This window comes from Vidua chalybeata, chromosome 4, assembly GCF_026979565.1.
Source record: "Vidua chalybeata isolate OUT-0048 chromosome 4, bVidCha1 merged haplotype, whole genome shotgun sequence".
Taxonomy (NCBI): domain Eukaryota; kingdom Metazoa; phylum Chordata; class Aves; order Passeriformes; family Viduidae; genus Vidua; species Vidua chalybeata.
In genome coordinates this window covers 4,855,835-4,879,778 of record NC_071533.1, presented here as the reverse complement: position 1 = coordinate 4,879,778, position 23,944 = coordinate 4,855,835, and the positions used below count along the sequence as shown (strand labels likewise).

Genomic DNA, 23,944 nt, shown 5'->3' with positions numbered 1-23,944 from the left:
TGCTAGTGCTGGTGCAGCAGTGCAGCTTGTGGGAGGGCAGGTATGTATCCATGTAATGATACATAATCCACATTTCCTCAGTGGTAGGGAATCTCCCGTGGGATAATCAAAATTGTAACTGTTCATGATGCCAAATGACACCTAAACAATTATGTGCTGTTGCAGCACATCAGTACTAACAGTGGCAGATTTATGTGATATTGTACATTGCTTTTTACCATCTAGAGGTCTTTCCAGACAAAGTAAGGCAGTGGTAACTACATAGCCTTTGTCCTCATACAGGGTGAAGAAATGTTGTGGTGCCTTTGCATCCAGATTTTCAGAACTCTGCCTTCGGTCCCACTGAATTCCCTGTACCCCAAGGTCTGCTGTGCCGTATAGGGCCTAGGAGGCAAATTGATGTAAGAAGACATAGAGGTGACTTCTGAAGAGGCTGTGCAGAGCTGGAGGAGCTCCAGGGCAGCTTTGTGCCACAGCTTTTGCTAGAAGGTGAAATGTTGGTCCCAGGAGGGATTGACCAAACCCAAAGAGAACAGGAAGCAAAGGCAGACAATCCCTCATAGACAATCCTTCACAGGACCTCTGAATCTCAGTGAGGCCATGTCACAGTGGTACCATGGGCCTTAGCAATGCCATCATAGCTTTGGATTTAGTATCAGCTCTGACACTGGCACAGGTTGCCCAGGGAAGTTGTGGGTGCCCCATCTCTGGAACTATTCATGGCCTGGTTGAATGGGGCACTAAGCAGCCTGACATTTCTCTGCTAGGAACCCCCTCCTCTCACTTTAAAAATTGCACTTCATGAATTGCACAGCATTTATATGAGCTTTTCAGGTAAATTCTTTGAATGTAAATTCACTGAAACACAATGAATCCATGCTCCCTTTTTACCTTTCCACTGGTCAAGTGGAAGGTGTGGTGGGGGGATTAGAACAAGATGACCTTTAAAGTCCCTTCCCATTCAAATCATTCTGTGATTTTACAGTTCTCTCCATACAAGAATTACCACTGTATCAGAGACCGTTTCACCCACAGAAGGCTTAAAAATTAATACCCTAATTACCACCAGGTGTAGTGGTGTGCTTTGGAGTGCACACTGGCAGTGCATTCACACACACTGCAAACACCTGGTGGTGGAGGGTTTTACAAGTGAATGCTCAAATCTGGGGAAAATTCCAGAGGAGGAATATTTTTTTGAAGAAGGAGACAGCTCCAGGAAGCAGCAAATCTCTCCTCTGAGGCTTTGAAGTGGGTAAAACATGCCAGAAACATGTGAATATCCAGGGGCCAAGATTGCACCTGACTTGAGCAGGGATAAAGCACTAAGTGCTGTATCCACAAAATGGATGCATTGCTCCCTGCTAAGATGGATTTGCTCTTTCTTTTCTCATTCAAGTCATCTGTTCTTTTGGGTGAAAAAGTCAGCACTGGGCTTCTTGGAATTGACTCGTAATAGCAAAAATCTGACATAATACGGATTTTCCAATGATAATCACATCAATAATGAATAAGCACTTCTATACAATTTTGGAGAACTGCCATCATTAGGAAGTCTGTTTCCTTCAGATGAAAGTCTATTCACTGGGAAAGGAAATATCAAAGGCAATTATTTTGCCTAAATGATCGTGACTGTTTCTTTTGACAAGCACTATAGCAATTTCTGGCATGGTCTTTGAACAGAGTGAAAACTGAACTGGAATGTCACTGAATGTTTGGAGTATAATTTTCTATCCTAAATTTTTATTTTAGACCACTATTGGAATTGAAAAAATAATGCTGTCTTGTTTCTTCCTGAAATGTACTAGCCAGGATCTCAGGGCTTCCCAGTGCCTTTCCTCTCCTATTACCCCCTGGAGAAAACTTTGGAGGAGTTTATTTACTGTGAGGGGGAGACTAATTTTCAGGCCCCTTTAACATGGAAATTTCTGCTTAGTACAACCATGCAAAGTAATTAGCAAATATTCCTGATGGAAGATAATTTGAGACTATCTCACATCACTAGAGACCTCATTAGCAGCAACACATTTAGGAATCTCATTAATGATGTGTATTTAAAACACACAACTGAAGAAGCAGCGATATCTTTTAAAGTCCTACCTGACATTTCTCTGCTAGGAACCCCCTCCTCTCACTTTAAAAATTGCGCTTCATAAATTGCACAAGATTTGTATGAGCTTTTTAGATAAATTCTTTTAATGTAAATTCACTGAAACACAAATGAATCATGTTCTCTTTTTACCTGGGGAAGAGGAGCAGATCAATCTATCACCTACATCCAAGTGAACTTGAAGCCTGGCTGCATTTATGTCGAGCAGCCTTGGGTCTGCCTGGGCATCCTTGCGCCTCTGAATGTCCCCAGGAAGAAAAAAGGGCATAGGAGAGCGCAGAGAAATGGGCCCTTGAGTCTTCTGTGCACAAGAGCCAAGTGATGGCAGTGACAAGCAATGAAGCAATGTTGTTGCAAAGAAAATCTCGGCAGAAAATGCTGTAATAATAAAAATAATAATAGGTTTCTACAGTCAAACAACCTGAGATTCTGCAGTGACCACAAAACTGTGTCTGCTGCAGTTTTCTTCTCTCAAAGTTTTTTCTGTTTCTCCCATCAGCGGTTTATAGATGAATACTTTGCTACAAGAAGCCAAGGGAGGAAGGTAACCTTCAGTGACTTGTACGTTAGATGAAACCCAGAGCAGTCATGTGCAACAGTGCATCTCAGCAGACTTCTTTTTGGGGGCATGATAAACTTTTTGAATCCTGTTTCTTGACTAGAAGTGGGAAGAGGCAGGACAGATTCTGCTGTAGGAAGAGTTGCAAAGCAACCAACTACTTTGTCATTTGCTTCCCACCCTCTTACTTCTGCTCAGCATCCCCAGTTCCTGTGAAAGTGTACCTAACCACAATAGTAATGACAAAACCAACAATAAATAGAAACTCCTTCACACACAACCCTGTGAAATTATATAAAGCAGGCCAAAGCTTTAGAGGACAAAAGAACAAGGCCAGAATAAAAAGCAGATGGGAATGCAGTTAATGGATTCATATGTTTCTGATATGGAAAGGCAGCCTTGCTAAATTTTTGATCAAACATATCTGCACTTTCAATAGAAGCCAGATTTAGGCTGTGAACCGTGAGGCAATGTGTCATAAAAACCCATATTTTGCTTAGGCAGTTCCCAAAGGTTATTTACCTTGAATGATCAGTGCTGATCACTGATCATTCTCTGCAGTTGCTTCTGTACCTCTAACATTATTGCCTGAAAGGAATATTTGTAACAACATATCTGAGTTTTAATTTCCATTAAGGAAACAATAAATCACGTCATAGGTTTCTGAATTCATATGCATAGGAAAGGAATTACTTTTCTGGGACAGGATTATTTTCTATTTCTTTCCCTACACATGTAAGTCTATCCAGTTCCAGTAATAAGTGTGGAGCTGAAAAACAGTGCTTGTTGCCTAATCTTATACTTACTTACTTGTTCTTCCAGAGGCATGTCAGCAGGAGGACATTTGATTGCCCCAACTTCCACTCTTCCTCAAAAAGGTCTGATATTCCTTGGTTGTGGACAAAAGTTTAGAAAGATGACTCCTAAGCTCCATATGGATGTATAATTTATCATTCAATCAGCCTTTCAAGATACTTTAAGTTTGCAAAGTTATTTTCCTACACATTTCTTTGCTCCCTCTTTCATAATTAAGGTGGGAAGGAGGAAAAGGAGAAAGGCACAGAGTGATATTTCATTTCACTTCTATGTGAGCCATGCAAATGGAAAGGCTGGTAATGGAGACTCCTTCTTCCTCATTGCCTTCACACATATAAGGGCGAGGTTTGGCACCTAAAGCAGAATCAATCATGGTAACAATTTACCAAAAAACATGATGAAATGAGATCCTTAAATCTGACAGGCCCCGATGCCTGAAATTAATTAAAATATATTTTAGTTTGTGCAATAGCTCGCACTACATTTCTCTGCCTCTTAAAAGAAAAAAAAAAAAAAAAAAAAGGCAGCTCCCCATCACCCAGAGCAAAAGATGTTTTATGTCTTTGGACCTCGGTTCCAGGCACCAGCACACTCCAAATTCTACTGGCTTTTTGGCCCACGGTATATGGACCGTGTATATTGTTTTATTGAGTTAATCTACAGGCTGTTTTTAAACCTTGTTATTAAATCTGGGAGCAAAATGGACAAAGAGAAATCCAAGAAGAAATTGAGCAAAACATGACATGGAGGTGAAATCTTGTTTTCCATATATAGGGCCAAATGTGAAGTCAGTGGAGAAGCTTTGAACATACAGCGGTGGAGCCGAAGGCAGGATTTGGCCCTTGAAGCTGTGGATTACTAGGTTTGGAAGAGAATTCTGGTCACTCCATTGCAGCTTGGCTCTGACAAAATATGATTTCTGGACCTTGTCCCAACAAGACGGGAATTATTTCAAACAATAATTTTGTTTGCATAGCTTAGGATTTCACTCGGTTATAAATACATCTTTTAAATTAAATTTCCCTTGGAAAACAATGATTAAAGGAATGAATTATTTGCTAAACGAATTCTTTGTTAAACGGGTATTCTTGGTGAAATCTAGAACTTAGGGTGGGGTCTAATGAGCCCAAACCACTGCTCAGCTTTTGCCATGACCGCAACAATAGGATGTTCAATCTCAAGCAGAGAATAAGTTGGCCTCATGGTTTCCTTTGCCTTTCCTGTAACAAGGCAAAAAATTCACAGGCAGCAACGGCACAAAGTTGTTTTTCTCTCTCTCCCTGTTCAGTGAGGACAGACAAACCATAGCTCTCAAAACACTTCAACAGTGGACCACACACAGCCTGAGGTTAACGCTATTATTGTTGCTTTGTCAGGCCTTTCTAGTCTGCTCTGCCAAATGAATTGTCTGTTCCTTTGTTAAATAGGATTCTTTTCCAGTAGCTATCTCCCTTAACCTCAAAATTATCTCCTTCCCTAGTGAAGGAAGATTCACTGTACTCTTGTCCCTTAGTGAAATGGCAGAGACAACATTTCACCAACAGATATTATAGAATGGTCCCTGAACCTCTTACAGAAAAGGCAAACAACAAAAAAAGGCAAAACCCCATATTTTTCCTCCCTTTGGGGCCAGAGAGTAAGTGTATGGTACTCAGGCCAGAGGAAGATTTTTAATGATTCTGAGTAACAGTCAGCATTTCAAACATATATGATTCAAAGGTTACAATATTCCAGATAAGGACTGTGTTTAAATAGCAAACCTCAGCACAATGCACATGCAAAAAAAAAAAGCTGTTAAAAACTGACATCTGTGTTTTGCATGGGTATGTGGCTACACACTATTTTAAAGTCAGTTTTCCAGAGAAAAAAATGAACAGGGAAATGTGGGTTTGTGCTGTTTAAGTTTCCCAAGTGGTCAAGTCAACTGGCTGTCATGCTGAGGGGATGACACTTCCTCAAGCAGCATCCAGCAGAAGAGTACCTAAAGGAATTGTCCCTTCTCTCTCACGTGGGAGTGTGCACTGCTGAAGCAAAGGGGTCTTAACACAGTGAGATCTATAAAGTCCATTTTTTTCCCCACTGGGACAAAACAAACCAAAGCAGACTCCTAAGAACAAAATAATCTACGCGTGTCACTGGGTGATGAGACTTTCCCCCTGCAAGACAAATGCATGACAAATTGTACTGGGGAAGGCACACAGCCAGGCTGCAGGCTGTGCTAGGACAGTGCTGAACCAACACATGGGGAAGGAAATTTTGGGGACATCTGCACCAAAATATGGGCTCTTCTGAACTTATGCAAGCAAGTAATTAATGCCATAGTATCCCATATGAAGTTTCTATGTGTGGGAAGCTTATATTTATGGATGTTCTATGTATAGATGTACAGATGTAGAACAGAAGACTTGTATGGAATAGTGGTATTTTCTTCTTCTCAATTAGTTGATATGCAGAGGACCACTACAAGAACAACAGAGCAGAGAAGAGAGCTTGTTTTTGTCACACCCAACTGGAGAGCACAGTATATTTCTGCTAAGAACCCAGTTAAGTGTTAAAATCCTATTGGAGAGTTGGAGACGCTGCAGAGATGTCACTTTGATGGCCTCAGCAGAAACATTCATGATACAGGAAGTCAGAAGAAAAAGTTTGGATCTGGAGGGCAGACACCTGTTCCTTGAAGGAGGAAGGAAGTTGTGAGGGCTCTGAGCTGCTGTTTCCTGATGGAAACTGCACACTGGATCACAGGGACAGCTTGTGGTTGCTCAGTCCCCAACAGGAGCACCTCTGGAGCCAGCCTCAAGAGCATCCAAACAGGATCCTCTCCTCTGAGAAGTGAGCCTGGAAAAGCACCAGGCTGAGAGAACATGCCAAAAAGTTTGCTGTGAACAGTAAACAAAAAATTGATGTCTCCTGGACCTGTGCAGCTGTGTAGGTGTCTGGGGACTGGCGAACCTGCTGGATGAGAGGAGATGCTCTCCCTGAGGAGACATGAGCAAAGGAGTTGTAACAACTGCATGAATTCTTTGATACTGCATGCGAATTTCTGTTCAGCGGAGTGACCCGTACCCAGGATGAGATGAAGTGAAGTGAAGTGAAGTGAAGTGAAGTGAAGTGAAGTGAAGTGAAGTGAAGAACAGAACCCAAACTACCATTCCTAAGTATGAGCAAATGGCTGCTTTAGAACAACAAATGTATCACCAAAAGGGACAGGGAGCACTACTGAGGGGTCTAAAGCAAGGGATGTTCAGCACTGTCCTCAGAAAACACAATCCCCAGGTGTCTCCCTGAGCTCATCCCTTCTCCATTATCAGGTGTATCCCTTCTCCATTATCCCTTCGCCATTATCAGGGGACAAATTATGACAATAAAATGTCATGCTCTTTTTTTTTTTTTTTTCTTTCACTGGAAAACACGACAAATACTTGAGTCAATAAAATCAGATAGCGAGGAGGCATCTCTGAACCCAGTAAAACCAAAACTCAAATGAGTTATTCTAAATAAAAGTAGAAGGCAAGCAAAAAGTCACTGTCAGTAGCAGATTCAGCTGGTTTGGAATCATATATGGCCAGCCAAGGATGATGTTCCAAAGAAACTGCAGAAAAACAATGTGTTCGGCTAGTTCCCCTTACAAAAATTAGAATTAAAATAGAAACATGACATCTCAAAATCCCGGACAAAAGTCTTGCTTTTTCCACAGAGCCTGATGAATGTGAATTACAAGAAGGTAATGCTGTTGAAAGGAAGAAAATTGGATAACCTAAAATGTGGTGCAGGCAAATATCCTTGTATGCCTTCTGGTTAGTAAAATAAAGAACACTAATGTTAGCAACAGTGCTAGAAAAAAGCAGAGCATTTCCAAACCTGAGCAGCCACAGACGTATACTTTGGTTGTTTTAGATATGGCAATAACTATATGAAACAACTATAAAAAATTCATCATAGCAACGTGGGAGGGGGCAACTGGAGGAGAAGTGAAAGCAGTTTGTTTGATAATGCTTATGACCAGAAATCTTTGTGCAGCTGACATAGCAGAGTACTACAGAAGGGCATAAGGGAAGTCTGAGGGATATGAAAGGAAAAACAAACAATTATGGAAAATATATTTGAATGTGAACGTAGAGAATACGAACTACCAGTAATTAGAAAGGAAGGTACTATGTTATTGATGCCTTAAGTTTTAGCTTTCATATTTTCCAGATTTTGTACTGCATTAGTATAAAACTCTGAACTTCACATAAAGGGTTAGCAAGTTCTCTTCACAGTAAAGTTAGGCAAAACCATCCTTTTCCAGCCTGAGAACCGAGGGCCCAAAAAACAGTATAAACAACAGCAAATTGAGGAGAGCAATCTGGGAGGATGGGACTTCATAACATGAAGCTGTAATTGGACAATTAACCCCAATATGAAAATGGACCAAAACTTATAAAAGTGTGAAAACTCGTAACATGGTGTCCATCCTCAGTGTAGCCTCGGCCAGGCTCTTGTACTGCCCAAGGTGTATCCTTTGAAGGCCTTTTAATAAATACCTACTTTTTTCCTTTAACACCATCTAGCATCTGTTCTAAGTAGCCTCTCAAGGCATCATTTTCACAATATTTTATCTCCAGACTCATCTGAGGTTGACATCTAAGCAAGGGTCACACCGTAAAGAGAAAAAGGGAGCATATGTTGTCAAATTTACATCCAGTAGCCTAAATTTATTTTTATTACTTTAGAAATGTTTTGATTTCCTATTTAATCTAATAGCCATTTAATCTAATAAAGCTTGCCTGATAATATGTTAGCTTCCATTTACATGCATGGTCTTGCAGGAGAGTCATTCTGTAGTCAGGTAACTGTGGGGAATCTCAAAATGTACAGATCTGTGTAAGCAAACTGAGCCTATGTAAGTGTCTATATTCTTAGTGGATAAAAGCTCTTGGCAACCATTAAGCAAAGGGAAGTGTTCTGGCTGCAAACATTGATGAGGCCAGCATTTTTTTAATTTCTCACTTCTTAAGAGATCTTTTCCAAAGGACTAAATATATCTCTTGCAAGCAGTGGAATGCAGCTTAAAATGCAGTGTTGCGATGAGCATCTATCTAGTCTGGGAAAATAGGTTATGTTTTTAGAGTTATTAGCAAAAACTGTATTAACCCATTTTTAAATACTTTTTAGCCTCCTGCATGAATAATGACAGGAACAAATTAAAAATATTAGTCTTATGAATGGCTAACATATGCTCTAAGTGCTTGACTGTAAGGGGATCTGAATTTTCCTTTGACACTGATTATAAAAAAAAAAAATGGAGTTTTTAATCTGAAAGACAAAACAGATATAGGATACAATGAAGGAATACTTTGGAAAATTCCAGGTTTGTGTTTCTCCCTCCTCCCTTCCTTTGGCTGATGGTGGTCTGCAATCCTCTGAGCCCATATCTCCTGCTGATGCAAATGCAGCGGGGACTGACTTCCCATCCTGTCAGGGCTGTCAGGGAATCGGCCTCAAAGGGCTTCTTCCACTTTGCACCTCGTAGTGGCTTTGTCACTGTGGAAAGATGAGTTTACTGGAAGGCAAAATCCCAAATTAAATAAAAACTAATGCTTGTGATTAAGAAACCCTGGCATAGCATTTGCAGTGCAGAAGTATAATCAGTACATCAAACACATCTGGAAGGTGCCTCTGTTTTTCCAGGAGGAGACACTGAAATGTGAATGTGGACTAGGCTGGGCCATTATAAACTTGAAGAATGTAGGTCAGGTGCATTGCAAATCTGTTATCACATCTTTTTTTCCAGAAACAAGATGAGAACATTTGAAAAATAAAAGTCAAACCAAACAAATCCTTTCGGCGAATGATCGAGGTTACACTGTGGCTGAATTTTGACTCCAAGATCAAGGCCATCTTTACAATAAATGATCTTTTATTTATGTAGTAAGGTGTTGATTAGCATTTCACATCTGATGTCTTTATCAGCACTTTCTCATTTTCCTTAATTCTCTCTCTTCTGCACTGCACCTGAAGAAACTACTTCCTAAAAAAAATCTGCTGTTTTCTCTGTGACACATAGGTTGAAAGTAGAGACATGGCAGATGATCCTGGTCGCTGATGCTGTGACAGTGTCTAGGAATGGAGGCTCTTAGGTAGAAACTTGTAATGGTATTTCCATGGATCACTGCTGTTTTTCATGAGTTTGTAGTTCTTTGAACAGGACCCTTCTTGCTGTCTGAACCCAGGCCCACTCCCAACAGATTACAGTTCTTTGTTTCCCAGAGCACAGATGGTAATTTTCTTCCTAGCCCTCATCTCTGAAGATGTTAGGCAGATGGGAATGGACTTTTTTGGTATCTTTTGATAATTATATTACAGTTGTATCATTCTAGCTTGGTCCTTCCTCTCCAGTGGGTATGCCAAGGAGTGGGGAATTTAGACAGGCTACAGACTTGTGAGACAGAGAGAAATTTCACTGATCTTCCCATTCGTGGCACTGCTCCTTAGGTCTCTCATGCCAACCTTGGATATTCCCTTCAGCATTACCTCTCTCAGAGCAGAAGCCCTAAGAATGACAAGGCTGGTTCTTGATCAGCATCTAAGAGAGGTGTGAGTGACAACAGCCCCTGAGAGGTGTCAGTTCTTCAGAACAGATTTTTGAGGCCTAAATCACCAAAAGTCAAGATGTTTTTGCAGATTGAAGGAACCAGTTTCTTCTCAAACACCAACCAGTAACACCCAAGTGTTCTGAGCCAAGAGGTTATGTACCCCCAAATTTCTGCAGCCTCCAGAACAGCAGGAATTAAAGGTGTGCAAACCTAATTCCTCATGTTCCCTATTAAAAGCTTGACTTTCATGTTGTGCAGAAATGTATAATGAATTTAGTGAAAATTCTGTGTGTGCTGATAGCTTTAATCCTGTATTTTTCTTTTCCCCCCCGCCAATGGTAAACATTGTAGTAATAATTACAGGAGCAGAGCAGATATTAGTCTTGTCTGCAAAAGCTTAAAATACTGAAAAATATACCTGAGATGTTAGGAAGTAAAAGAGGGTATAGTCTATTTTAAAAGGCAGTTATCCAGTTCCAGGTGGTTGGAGGGCAAGATCAGAGCATTCATTCATGATGTGGGTGGTCTGGACTGAGAGCTGAACTCTTTGCAAGGGAGTGGACTGCACAGTGGGAGAAAGAGAGAAAGAAAGCTCGAATTTATTGTTTTTTTTACTTTATTACTTTAAGTAGAAGTTATTAAGGGAATATGTGCAAAGGGAAAGTTGCTGGTAGAGCTGGCAATGCATAGTTTAAAATTACTAAAGGTATTTAAGACAACATTGTGAGAAAAAAACACATAGGAGAATAATTTCCAAATTAGAAGTAGCTGTGGGGTAAGCACTCAGCTCTGAAACAATTCCAAATTGTAGAAAATCTGGATCCAAATCTATTGAGCCATGGCAAGCCATATTTCTTGCTTAAAATCTTTGTTTTATATCCCCAGGGGCCTTCCTGAGCTTGTTTCATTTATAGAGCTCTAGGGATTATTTAGGAGGGGCGGGGTAGGCATCTTCCTCTGGTGATGGCGTAACAGGAGCCCCACCATAAAAGGGGTGTTGGGAGTGCTGCAGTGGTGTAATTTAGCAAAATCAACTTTATGGCTAATAAGTATGTGTTCCAATCCACTGCTCATAGGCAAAATAACCCATTACCGTATTACTGGTTTTACAAGTTTTTCAACCACGTTTTAATCTGGAAGGCACTTTTCTGTCAAGGAGAGGAAATGCTTTTTTTGCTTTAATTTAAAAAAGTAATAATAGCTGTATTTTTGCTCTCCATGGAACATTTATACGTGAGTTTGTGATGCACCAGAGATGGGAGCAGGTGTGTGACTTCTGCAGCACTGCTGGGAAACTGGACCAAAGCCCCTGTGAAGATCAGTGAAAAAATACTTATTTTTAGTGGCATCAATCATGCATGACAGAATAGAGTTTGGGCCATTATACTTTCAAGGTCACTAAAGACAGCAAATAGAGAAAATGAAGAAAAAATATTCTAGAGCAGCTTGATTAGAGCAAGTGAATAAGAAAACAACATTTTACATGTAATGTATGCTTTCAAAGTCAGCTATAATTAGTCTTAAATGTTTAATCTACTGAAAGCAAGTTTGAGGTTGGAATTTTGTTTAGAAAAATAGAAAGCAATGTTACCTAAATTTCTGGGTGGAAAAGTATGTTCAAGTATGTTATATCTAGTATTCTCAATTTTTTAATTAACTATTTCCAAGCAAAATTATAGATGGACCAGGGAGCATGTGGAGTCTTCATCCTTGAAGATACCAGCTCCACTTAGCCCCTTGCTCACCTCTCCCCGGGTGGGACAGGGTGGAATGGGAAGGGCAAAAGTGGGAAAACCTGTGTTTTGTGATAAAGACAAATTAACAGTTAAAACAAAAGCTGTGTGTGTTAAGTAAAGCGAAAATATGGAATTCATTTACCACTTCCTGTGGACAAGCAGGCGCGCAGCCACCGCTGGGAAAGCAGGGCTCCATCACAGGTCATTGTTACTTGAGAAGCCAAACACCTTATCCCCAAAGTTCTCCCTTGCTCCTCCTTTCTCCTAGGTGTTACTGTTGGGCGCATCATGTGTACCAGGTGTGTCCCCTCCCAGCTCCCAGTGCCCCGCAGCCACTGGTGGGGCAGCAGGAGAAACAGAAACCCTCAACTCTGTGCAAGCTCTGCTCAGTGATAGCTAAAACCTGGGGGTATTATCAACACTCTTTAGGTCACACATCCAAAAGAGAGCACTATGCAAGCTACCACAAAGAAGATTAACTCCATCCCAAACAAGTCAGTATATTGGTTCTTTTTACGACCGTAGTGCTTATCTTCCTCAAATATCTCCTAATGTCATTTTACATTCAGTCAGCAAAATCAGTATTTTATAGTTATTCTAGCATTTTTATTTTGCTTAAACAGCAATTCCAATGAGCTAGTTGTGTGATTTTTTTTTTTTTTTTAGTGATTTCTTTCAGCGAATTGGATATATCCAGCAACTCTGCAGTTGTAAAAGAATCTGCCAAAAGAAATCCTGCAGCCGACTGGCATCACACGTCACAGCTCCAGCAAGAGGAGCTCTCAGCTACTGGCAAATTTCCATTCTCCATTGCAGCCCTATAAATCAGGAGTCAGTTATCTCAGATTCAAAAGGTGTAAGTGGGAACTGAAACTGGGTTTAGGGTGGTTCCTTTCAATCTGACCCATCCTGTGAGTCTGTTACTTGTTATGCTAACTAGAAGTAGTATTGCTTTAAAAAAAGAAAAAAAAAGAAAAAATGAAAGAAAATGAGAAGGCACTTCAGTGAAAACAGAGAAAAGGTAAAACACGAGAGAATATTCAGCTGTGGTTTGTAGTAGTGGAAGGCTGTTGGGTGGCTGAAGGCAACCGGAACACCTCAAAGAAAAGAACCCTAGTGATTGCAGCTTCCTCCTGTGGTTTATTGCCTGATATATAATGCCCTGAATACATTAGATATTACAGGCTCATTCATCACAAATATGCTTTAATGGAGCCAAGGGTCAAGGGCAAAATGAATGCTGAAGAGAAGGGATGGCCTAAGAGTGGAAGGGGGGAGGTGGTTATTTCAATTTCAGCTTAGGTTAGAAGGTTAAAAGGTTGCTATGTGTCTGTGTATGCACAGCTTTGCACAGTACGGGATTTCTGTATTTCTGTATTTGCACAGTACAGGATTTCTGGGTTTATGAACATAGGGTTACTATAAAGATTCATGAAAAAAATTCTAGATATGCTAGGTAAACACTAAAAGATGGTTTTAAACAAACAACAAAACAAAAGGAAAAAAGATGCTAAAAGGCGCAATTCATCCCTCTTGAGAGAATGTTGTAATACTTAGCCACAGAAAGAGGAAACTTAAGCATACAATAGGAGCTTTATCCCAAGCTATTTCATTTTACATTGTCAATTTAATTCAGATTTTTAATGTACCTTTCTGACAATCTTGAGAAGATTGTATGTGGAATTGTTCACAAGAGAATTTTTGCAATTGGGACTTTATGAACTGTCAGAAAAATAAATGTGACGAAGACATCAGAGATCACTGGGGTCTCCAGCTGAGTCACTGAAAGAACTGTGAGTAAATACTATGGGAACCACTAAGTCCCCTTAGAGGCTTGTGTGCACATTTCTAACTTGCTCTGCATGCAAAAGGAGCTCAAAGAAAAAAATTCCATATTTATGAAATCTGAATTCACTTCAGAATATTTTAATAACAATAATAGCTTGATTAAGATCTAAGTGAAAATATGAAGCTCTAAAATGAGCTATTTTAATAGTACATAATTTTTGCTTTTGAAGCTGTGCATAGAAAGGAGTTAATCCTCATGGACTAAAGAACACAACATGCATGGGAAAGGCCTTTTGAATGGTTAATCATTTCTGCAATGTTAATGACACACAAGCAATTGTGCAGGGCCCACCCACAGAATGAAGACAGCAAATATCAAACTCTCTCAAACCCTGGTAATGGCAAAACTTAGATTGCCTATACAACTGCTGTTCAGCCCTCTTCCATGCTGGCTCTGGGGAAAATTCATTCGTTTTAAGGATATAAATTATTCTTTTACAGCTGAGTCTGCCACTTAGTCCAGAATTGCCTGTTCAGGGAGCTCAATACCTGTAAGATATTTAGTCTTCCCAATTTTGCCAGTGACCCACCTGAAGCCTACACAGAACCTTTGATTCCTTCACGTGAAGGGAAGCAGCAGGTAGGATAATGAGCATGCCCCTGAAGAAGGTACTGTAACGCGCACAACACAAGAGGACTAAATTAGGGATGCTCACAACAACCTCAAGAGTTTTTGAGCATTTCAGTACTTCCTAAATGTATTTCATCTAATGATATAGTTTTTTGATGTTATTTTCTGAGGTTTTTTTGGTCTGAAGACCCAGTCACAAGTCAGCCTAAAGAACAGGGCTGAATTCTGATATGCACTGCTCACATAGAATTGAACTAGTGTATTAATAACAGGAGAAGATTTACAATGGGGGTTTATCCTTTCCACATACATCCCATGTCAAAGTGATGAAGTAGAAGAAATTGCCAAGCATCATCAGCCCCAGTTCCCTTGAGAAGATGTGTGTTCACATATGTCTGAGCTGACTAAATGCTGTTCTTTAGTTCTGATCAGGAATCACAGCTTCCCAAAAGACCTAAGCTGAACCAAAATTTCACAGCCACTGAAAAAGAGAATTTGCTCTCTCCTCCATCCCCACCCCTTCTCCTCCATCTTCTTGCTTGCACAATGCAATTTGTATTTCCATACATCTTTGGACCTCAGGCAATTACTTGCGCAGGACATATTATCTCATCACTGGTGTCACAAAATCTCGTACTTACAGGGATTTATTCCTTGGCCACCTCAGCAGGAAATGATCTAATTACAGACTAATATAGTAGGATCATTATTAGGTTAGCGGCCCAAGCCTTCTCGTTATAAACCCCATTTTTGTATTGTCTGTAATTTGGCGGTTTTAATTCTGTGGCCAGGTTTCTTTCATCCCATGAGGCTTCTTCAGTTGTTTTTTTTCCTTAAATAACATTTTCTGCCAAAACCCATGCTAATTTCCAAGAATACAGCTGAAAAGAGAGATGCTGTTTTCCTGACACTAAATCTTCCATAGGAAAACACTGGCCCACACATAGCTCTGAGTAGGTAGTAGCAATTTGGGGTGCATGGGGAATTAAGGGATTGCTGTTTGAAAATCAAAAGCAAAAAAGTGATGCAAAAAAGTCTGGAAAAACAGTAGTTTGCACACGTTCAGCAGAGACTGTCCAGAACTTTGTAACATATCTCTTCAGAGATGCTGCCTGCAATGAGCGCTCTTGACTTCACAAGGTTTTCTGTGGCAGGAAGGTTTCTAACCCAAAACCATGAATAATTGTTCCTCCAGATTGGGTTGTATTTGTATGCAGCACATTTAAAGTCTTGAGCCTGCTGATAAATCCTGTTGTTGTTGGTACAATTACACAGTTGAATTTTACTTGTGTGCACTTTTCACAAGCTTAAGAAATTTGGCATAAAAACTCTCCTTTGAAAAAACCTCAACATTATAAAACCTATGCAAAGTGAGTATTATTATCCCATTATACAGATTTGCATCTGAGATATGTGGAGTTTAAAGCCAAATGTATCCGCTGATTTTTGGGCATCCAGCCAAGAAGTAAAATTTAATTTTTCACTTTGTTTTTTAATTTTTCTGAGCACATGGCTTGACAAAGCTGTAGTTGTGTGTTCTCTGACTCCTGCAAACCTGTTTCAGGTCTCAGAGTCAGGCATTCATAGAATAGGGAATGATTGAAATAGACCTATTTCAATACCACCTTGGTCTTTCTCAGATTTTCTCTTGTTTGTTTGTATGAAAAAAATACTAGGAAATTATTAGTATGTCTTATCTTGAAAAAGTATAACCACTGCACAGTATATAGGGCAAATATTTGTATAGCAAAGATGTTATATAGATACAACGACAATAATGATTTCGTTAGATCAAACATTTCATTGGCATGTATTATGGAACAATTAATACCTTTTATTTTGGAAGTCTAGCTACAGAGATCACTATTACACTGGGAACTTGGACACTGAAAAAAGTTGATGACAACTACATGTAATATTAATCAAACAGTATTAAAAAACAAGCAGAGGAAATAAAACAATATTTTCTTTAAAACAGTTGAGACGTTATGATGAACACACAGAACCACTTGTAATTAAGATAAACACAATATCCTCTGAGTGCTGTTGTGCTTAGAGCTCTTGCAAATAACACATATGATTTGTACTTCTATCAAGTGTGCTTAGACCTTTTTCTCCTAATGAGGGATTCTATGTGTAGCAGTTGGGACAAAACAAGACTAAGTTAAATACACTCTGACTGTCTTAACTCAGAATTTCCTTGTATTTACGGATTTATATTAAATCTCTACGGTTATTTAAAATTTTTTTCAGTGTTATTTTATCATTAATCTTATTATAATCCAAAAAACTGTCTGCAAATGATTGCTTTGACGATTGGCAAACACATTTGTACAGCTTGAAACAATTTATTGAAAATATGTTGCTTACTTAAGAGAACACGCTGTCTTCAAATGCTGTTGGTAAGAAATGTTCATTGCTTGGATTTCCATTCTATTTATGGACTCTGAAGACAGGAGAAATACATTTTAAAGTGCATTTAAAGGTTGCATATGCTTTTAGGATCATCTTATTTTAACCTCAAGGGATCTCCCTTGTCCATAAGGCTCCATAGTGCACAGCACACAAGCCAAGGTAACACGCCTTTGCAAAATATTTGATGTCTTCTCCAAAGGAGAAACATGTAACCAATCCTGTTGTAAACTGGTGAGCTATGGTTTAATAATGAGAAGATTCTAGTTTCAGATCAACGGAACAATCAATTTTAGCCAAATATATTTCTGTGAACATAGTACATACAAGAAACATTGATTTATGGTAATGCATTTCCTTATTTTTCACCCTGATATCTCTGAATCCCTATAACACTTCAGTCATTTGTACATTTACATAACTCCCTAAGATGGAGTGTCTTGTAACATGAAATATCTTTGCCATTTTTTAGCTGGTGAAAAGGAGGTACAGCCTGAGTTACACAGAGCATACCAAGTGGAACAGAACTATGAACCCCCCAAATGGTGAGTCCCAGCGAAATTTCCTCTTTGCTGTGTGTGATGGAAGCTCCAGGGGCCGGATCTACTCGCTGGCCACTGCAAGCATGAGAGCTCTATGCTCTCCCACAGCATGCTGGATACTCTCCTCCCCTCTCCGGACTCATGGTGGGTGTCTTGCCAGCAGGACCTGGGGGGACAGTCTAGGACTCTCCTCTGATTACCAGCTAAGGTAGCAAAACAAAACACTCTGTCCATTCCAGATTTTTTGAAAAAAAAAAAAATCTTCACCTTCCAGAAAACAGTTTATTTCGATGTTATTTTTCATTGAGGTCTAATCCTCACTAATTTATATTGTCTTATATGAAGGTTTTGAGATGGTTCTGTGATTTTCTTCTGCAGCTGTAAATCCTAATACTTCTGCCATCTATGCAAGCAGCAAACACAGAGGCTTTTCATCTCTTCCTACTTATTGGCCTTCCACTGAGCAAGTACCTCATCACCTGCATTTCCCTAGAACACAGAAGCCCAGAGTTATTCACTATGAATGGTTTCTTATCCTTTCCTTAACTCGGGAAGGGGAAGAAAGGTAGGATAGAAAATTCTGTAGTTTTCAGTGTATGCAAAATTGCAAGCTTTTAACAGAAGTTCAGCCCCCAAAGCATCTTCTAGAAGGATGGAAGAAATTTATTGAGTTGCATTGGGAATTTTTTTCTACAGCACTTTCAAGTCAAATTAAAAAAAAAGAAATCAAATTCTGTATATTCATCTACCTGGCTAGATGCGAAGTTCTGCCTGTATATCTGTCTGCCCTCAAATTTCATACAAGAATAAATACAAATCCTTTCTCTAGACTGAAGAGAAAAGGGAGCTGGCTCACTCAGAAACTCAGCTAGAATCCCACATTTCTTGCTTGCTTTCCCACTTGGTCCCTTGTTTTAAATTAACAAAGGCAGGATCCAAAAGCACAGCAGTCCAAGTTGACTCTCCTATATTAATATAATTTTTTAATATCCAGTTTTAAATGAGGAGAGTGACATATGTACTTAGGCATTTAGAACATCTTCCTTTTAAAATTAAATATAGCTGTCTTGTAAAAAAATTGAACTTTTGGAAACACAATAGATAGAAAGATTCCCCCAACCACAAGTATGCATAACTTACAATCACAGCCAGACTTCAAAGCTCCTGCTTTTATACCCACACCAGGGTCTTTTTTGCAATTCTTTTCCAAATAATTAATTTCCTGCTAAGTGGTAAATAAGCAATTTGCACTTTCCCCTTTGTGGGGCAGCTGACATAATGTTGAGAGCACACCTACCAGCTTAAGCAACAGCAACAGAGTTTTGGCCAGGTCCCTCCATCCCAGCTTCCAGGGATAAGAGTAAGGACTTCTTTCCTGTTTCATTGTAACATTTGCCATGTTCTACTTAAGATCTGATTCAGAATCTCCGGCCAAGAAACGATTTCTTGCTTAGATTGATCACAGAGAGTTTAGCCATGTTTTTGTCAGTGCTGTGCCTCCAGAAAGCTGGAATTTTGTACAGAAACTGCACAAACACTGGCAAAAACTCTGCAGCACGACCTGCTCTTCTGGGTCCCAAGCAGGACCCAAGTGCCTGGATGTTTGCCTGAGTGCTTGAAAATGAAAATCAGCATTTTGGAGTTTTATTTGTACTCTGCTGGAGTCTCCTTTCCTCCGTCCTGAGCAGCATGTCTCTTTCCAGAGCTCCTGCCAAGGGAGGGGGCCATGCTGTCCCCGGCTGTCACCAAGAGCTGAAGCCACGCCAAGTTAAACACTGTGAGTGCCACAGATCAGCCTGCAGATCGATCCAGGCAGATAAGAGATTCCTCAAAGACAACACCAGCTTTGTATTTCTGGCACTTTTCCCTCCACCTAGATTCTTGTCACTTGACAAAGATCCAAAACACTGTTATGGAAACCTAAGAAAACCTTCATCCATTTGTTATTTACTCACTGTCTTGATTTACAAGACAGGTGTCTGCTAGGGAAGGCAGAAAAGCCTCCCTTGGAATGGAGAATGTAAACCCCCTCCCTCTGAATTATTAGAACTTGGAAATTAAGGGGCTCTCAGGCAAAGATATGGGACTAGGAATAACAGTTTTTTACTAGTGTGCACAACAAGGTAAAACAAAGCAACAGCAACCGCAGCACTGGTAACAAACAGAACCAGAACCCAGTCCCAGCCTTTTGGCCGCGGCGCTTTCCCCTGCGGTGCAGCTCCGGGCGCGGCCGCCAGGGGCGCTGCTGGCTCCCGGCCGGGCAGGGCGGGTGCGGTGATCCCCAGGCGGCTGCAGGGGGCGCTGCGGCGCGGCTCGGGGAGCACGCAGCCATGGCCAAGCCGGGAAGGGATGGAAGAGAGGCTTTGTTCCACAAATCCCTGGGGCAGCTGATCCCGGCGCCCCCAGCGGGACTCTCGGAAGCAGCAGGCTGGAGAGGCAGGGATGAGCCGTCCATCATCTGTGGAATAAGCCTGGGGAATTATGACCTCTTTTGTCAGTAATCCAAATTAGGCAATCACATTCCTAGTTTCTGCTTTATGGTTACTGTAATTTAAAACTCCTTTACAAAGCCTACTTGTCCATACGAATACTCAAAATAAAGAGAAATTGAGTCAATTACATCCTGTTGACTAAAGGTTATTTTAGTCTGCATTAAGCGCTCCCCCAAGTTATTTTATGAAGTGTTTTAGATAAACATATTTTGTAGGTTTTATAAATTTACCTTATGTTCTTAAGACATTATGGTTTTCTTGGTTTTCTTTTAATTCTTCCTGAGTTTTCTGTGCATCAATTATCATGGGCAACTTTCCCAAAGTGTTATGCAAGATGATTTGGGATTCTGTTCCAGGAGCTTCGTCTACGTATCTAACTGTTTTCCTTCTCAACAGTTAATTCCTCCCTTCCTACCTCTGATCTGAAATACAAGACCTCTTTCTCCTTTCCCTGGAAGTCCATGTTAACTTGATCTGCCCTCCAAGTTTGCAAGGTAAGTCTCCACTGCTGTCAGGTTTACTCCTTTCACAGGTACAGTTCTCTTTCTATGTACTATTCACTATGTACTTGGTATGCAGTATATGTATATCAATTTTATGCATTATACTGAATGTTTATTCTCACCTTTTCTCACAAAAATCCAAAAAAAAGGAAATTACAATGTCAGAAAGATACCATGCTCCACAATTTCTAAAAATGCTGACTGGAGCTTGGATGGGAGATGAGGGTACACATGCAGAATAAAAGCCTGCTATGCTGAAGGGCACACCAGTACTCCCAGTAGATCCTAGCGAGTGACTGAGCTCCAAAACAAAATGGTTAGGCTTTCCTGGGCAGAATGCAGTAAAGCATATCAGTCCGACCATGAGCAAGCAATCTGAGCATTTTCACTACCTAGGTTGTGGTGAGGCAGGCAGAACAAAGTGTTCAAGGGAAGGAAACACCTTAAATAGATTGAAATGTCCCAGTATTTTTGCTGAATGGTGCCTGGAGGACACCATTCTTACCAGCATTGGCATTCTTTTTTTTTTTTTTTTTTTATTAATTTTTTAATTAATTACTAGCATTCTTACTGGCTTGGCTTTGGTTACCATATAAAGAATCTCCCAGAGCTCAGTACGGTTTCAGGAACTCACATGCTATACAAACGTGCACTCTTCTTCCCTGAAGCCACATCACCAGGCACTAAAGATGAGCAGCCCAAAAATAATATTTTGGAAAGAGCACTGCCAATCCATGCTTCATGTGAACAGCTTTCTCACTGGCTTGCCTTGAGGTATTAAAAGTTATGATACGAAAGCCCTCCAGGCAATCTTTCCCTCCTAGTATTGTTAGCTTGTACTTTTACTAATTCTGGTCTCTGTGAGGGCCTCCATCACTTCCCAGAGTTCTGGTTTCAATTAGTGCATTTAGACATCATATGCCTGAGCTACAGCTTTTTCTAAATCTGCAGTTTTCTTCTTACACCCATTCAGAACTGGCTATTCTATTTCTTCTACTCACTTTTCTCCCCCAAAAATGTAACTGCTTGGCAAAAAGTATTTCCCTTCCCTGTGTCGATAATTTCTAACTGAGTGCTTCCTCTTCTGTTTGTTGTTTCCACGAGGCACAGTCCAGAGAAGAAATTACATTTCCTGTTCACAAAAAAAACCAAAAAAACAACAAAATCACTGTTCGTCCTCCTCTCCTCAGGGCCTGCAGGTCACCAAACCATGAGGCCCTTTTCCATCCCGCTGTGTGTAAGAATGAATGTGCCTCCTTGGGCTCCTACTCCAGAGGCAAATCCTGCACTAGGTGTGCAGACATGCCTGTAGTAGCTACTGCACATTCATGTGGAAAAGCTGATGCTGAGAGCACAAGTGAGGCCATGTGGTACTTTTTGAAAAGGAGGAGGAAAAAGCATAGACCTGACGATGGGTTAGCAAAGAAGCCCTGAGAAACACATTAAACATCAGACCTGGCTGGGTAGGTGAAAATACAGATCAAAAATGAAGGCTGCAGCTTCAGGCAGGTGTCCTGGAACAGGTATGTGGAGGAAGTGTGGTAGTAGCTGAACTAATATAACCCCCAGCTCCAGCGGGGCTGAGTGGGAAGAGGACTGTGCAGCTCACCTGGGAAAAAGGTAACTGCTGGGACACCAAATGCAAAGCAAGGTAACAGACTCACATTAGATTGTGGGAGCATGGATTGTGAGAGAATAGAGATAGTGCTGAAGGCAATCTCACCCCTGAGCAGTTGCAGCTGTACTAATTACCAAAGAGTAGGATCAGGCCTGCCCTTAATAGGTCACAGCTGTGTCCAATAAGGATGGGTGTTATAAAAGAGTGGGTTAGCTGGTCAAGAGGAGGGTTGGAGTCAGTTGGCTGTGCTGTTGTGAGGAGCAAGGGGCAGGCATTTGTGCTTAGGGACAGTAAGGGTTAGTGTGTGGTACTAGGGACAGAAAGGGTTAGGTGGTCTTTATAGGGACAGGAAGAAGTCAGCCAGGCTTGTGGAAGAAAGAGGAAAGGCGTCAGTGTTGTGAGGAGCTGCCCATGAGACCTCACAGAGAGAAGGTATGGAAGTTTTGCAGTAAGATAACAAACTGGTGATGACAGTCAGTTCCCACCCACCACTGAAATACTTACCCCTGCAGCCCCCTGGAGTTACAAGGCTAGCCCAGATCTGAGAGAGCTTTGGGGGAAATATTTCAGGGTTAAGGCAAAAGATTCCAAAAGAGGCTCTATCCCCTGATGTGGTCCAAGACGTTTATTCCTGGAGGTTTCTAGGGGAAAAGGAGGTAAAGAGAGCGAACAAGGAAGGAACAGGGCATTATCTAGACTCCTGCTTGGGAAGAGATAATTGGCTCCCAGCCAATTGGGTTCATAAAGGAAGGAAGGGTTAGACTAACATGGTTACAGCTACAGGGGTCTCTGGGGGGGGGTGTGGAAACCATTTCCCAGAGCGATGCAACACCTCCCCCTTTTTTGTTTAACAAGTTTACAAAAAAAACATCAGGTTCATTTTGACACCGAGTGTGGGTTTTCCCACCACCTACAATTGGTGGGGAAATCAGATTGCTTTAGGTTTGCCAACTCAATGTGGTTGAACTTCTGAGGTAGAAGGAATGAGACCTTTGATAGCTTTGAAAATCAAACGACGTAGGATCCCGAACGCTATAGTTACAAGGAAAAGAATAATAAGAAATGACAAAATTGTTTTAACTACAGAAGTCTACCACCCTATGAATCCCTTGAACAGTTCTTTGACCCAATCCTCAGATTCTTGCTTCACTTGTCCAGTCAGGTTGTTCATGCTTCGAAGGGCAGCATGGATGTTTGGAGCTTTTGCGGTCAGGTTCATGCAACAGAGTCCTTCAAATTCCTGGCATTCGTGTCCATGCAGTAACAAAAGGAAATCTATAGCAGCACAGTTGTGAAGCGTGGCCTGTCTGGTAATTTCCTCGTCCTCTAGGAAAGAGCTGATGGTGGTGGACATCAGGTTTGCCTGTTTGACCACCCAGCACTCTAGATGGCCCAATTCACCTAGAGCTTTGGCTGCTGTGACCCACAGAAGGAACAGGGACACAGTAACTCTTTTTGACTTAGCCCAATGAAAAATTTCTGAATTACAATTTGGGTCCAAATTGTCTGCACTCCTCTTTTTAATTTTGTCTGCCGATTCGTTTTTGTGAGCCCATTCACCAATTAAAGTTTGGTTGCACATCAATACGGACAACCGCCCTATGGTACATGGCCCTCCTAAAAGCCGAGATGGAATTCCTGCCTGTGCCCGATCCCCACAAATCAAGAACAATCCCTTAGGGAGGCTTTTGGGACTTGAGTGAGATGGATTGTCTCCTACAATATGGCTTATATTATGACACCACCTCTTTGCAGTAAACTCCCCACGATATTGTCTTATGATGTGGTACTCGTTAACGCTAGAAGGTTTTGGGAGAATGGAAAAATGTATGCAGTAAGATGCAGGGGAAGAACCCAATAACTCTAACTCTTGGGGTTCCTGAGTTATCTTGGGCAAACTCTGCAACCACTCCTCTAAGGGGTTCATGATCACCACAGCTTGCTTCTGATGATCTTTGTGTGGTCGGGGGGTGTGTGACTCTGGAATTTTGTTGGATTCTAAGTGCTATAAGAGGGAGAGGGAGAAAGAGCATTATTACATGTGAATGCAGATCAAAACAATTTTCTATGCTTACAGGTGTTTGAGAAAAAAATACAACAAAACATAACTTTCAGTGAGGTGTCGTTAATGAACAATTTATGGGCTATTTACAGAGAGGTAC

General features: G+C 40.8%; 1 long non-coding RNA gene across 1 annotated transcript; it reads left to right on the top strand.

Annotated features, from left to right (window-relative positions):
- Positions 1-705: 705 nt before the first annotated feature.
- LOC128787425 (uncharacterized) lies at positions 706-4,450 on the top strand. Its single transcript, XR_008430718.1, has 3 exons — positions 706-834; positions 3,489-3,544; positions 4,257-4,450. It is a non-coding gene; the product is annotated as an uncharacterized LOC128787425 (long non-coding RNA).
- Positions 4,451-23,944: the final 19,494 nt, after the last annotated feature.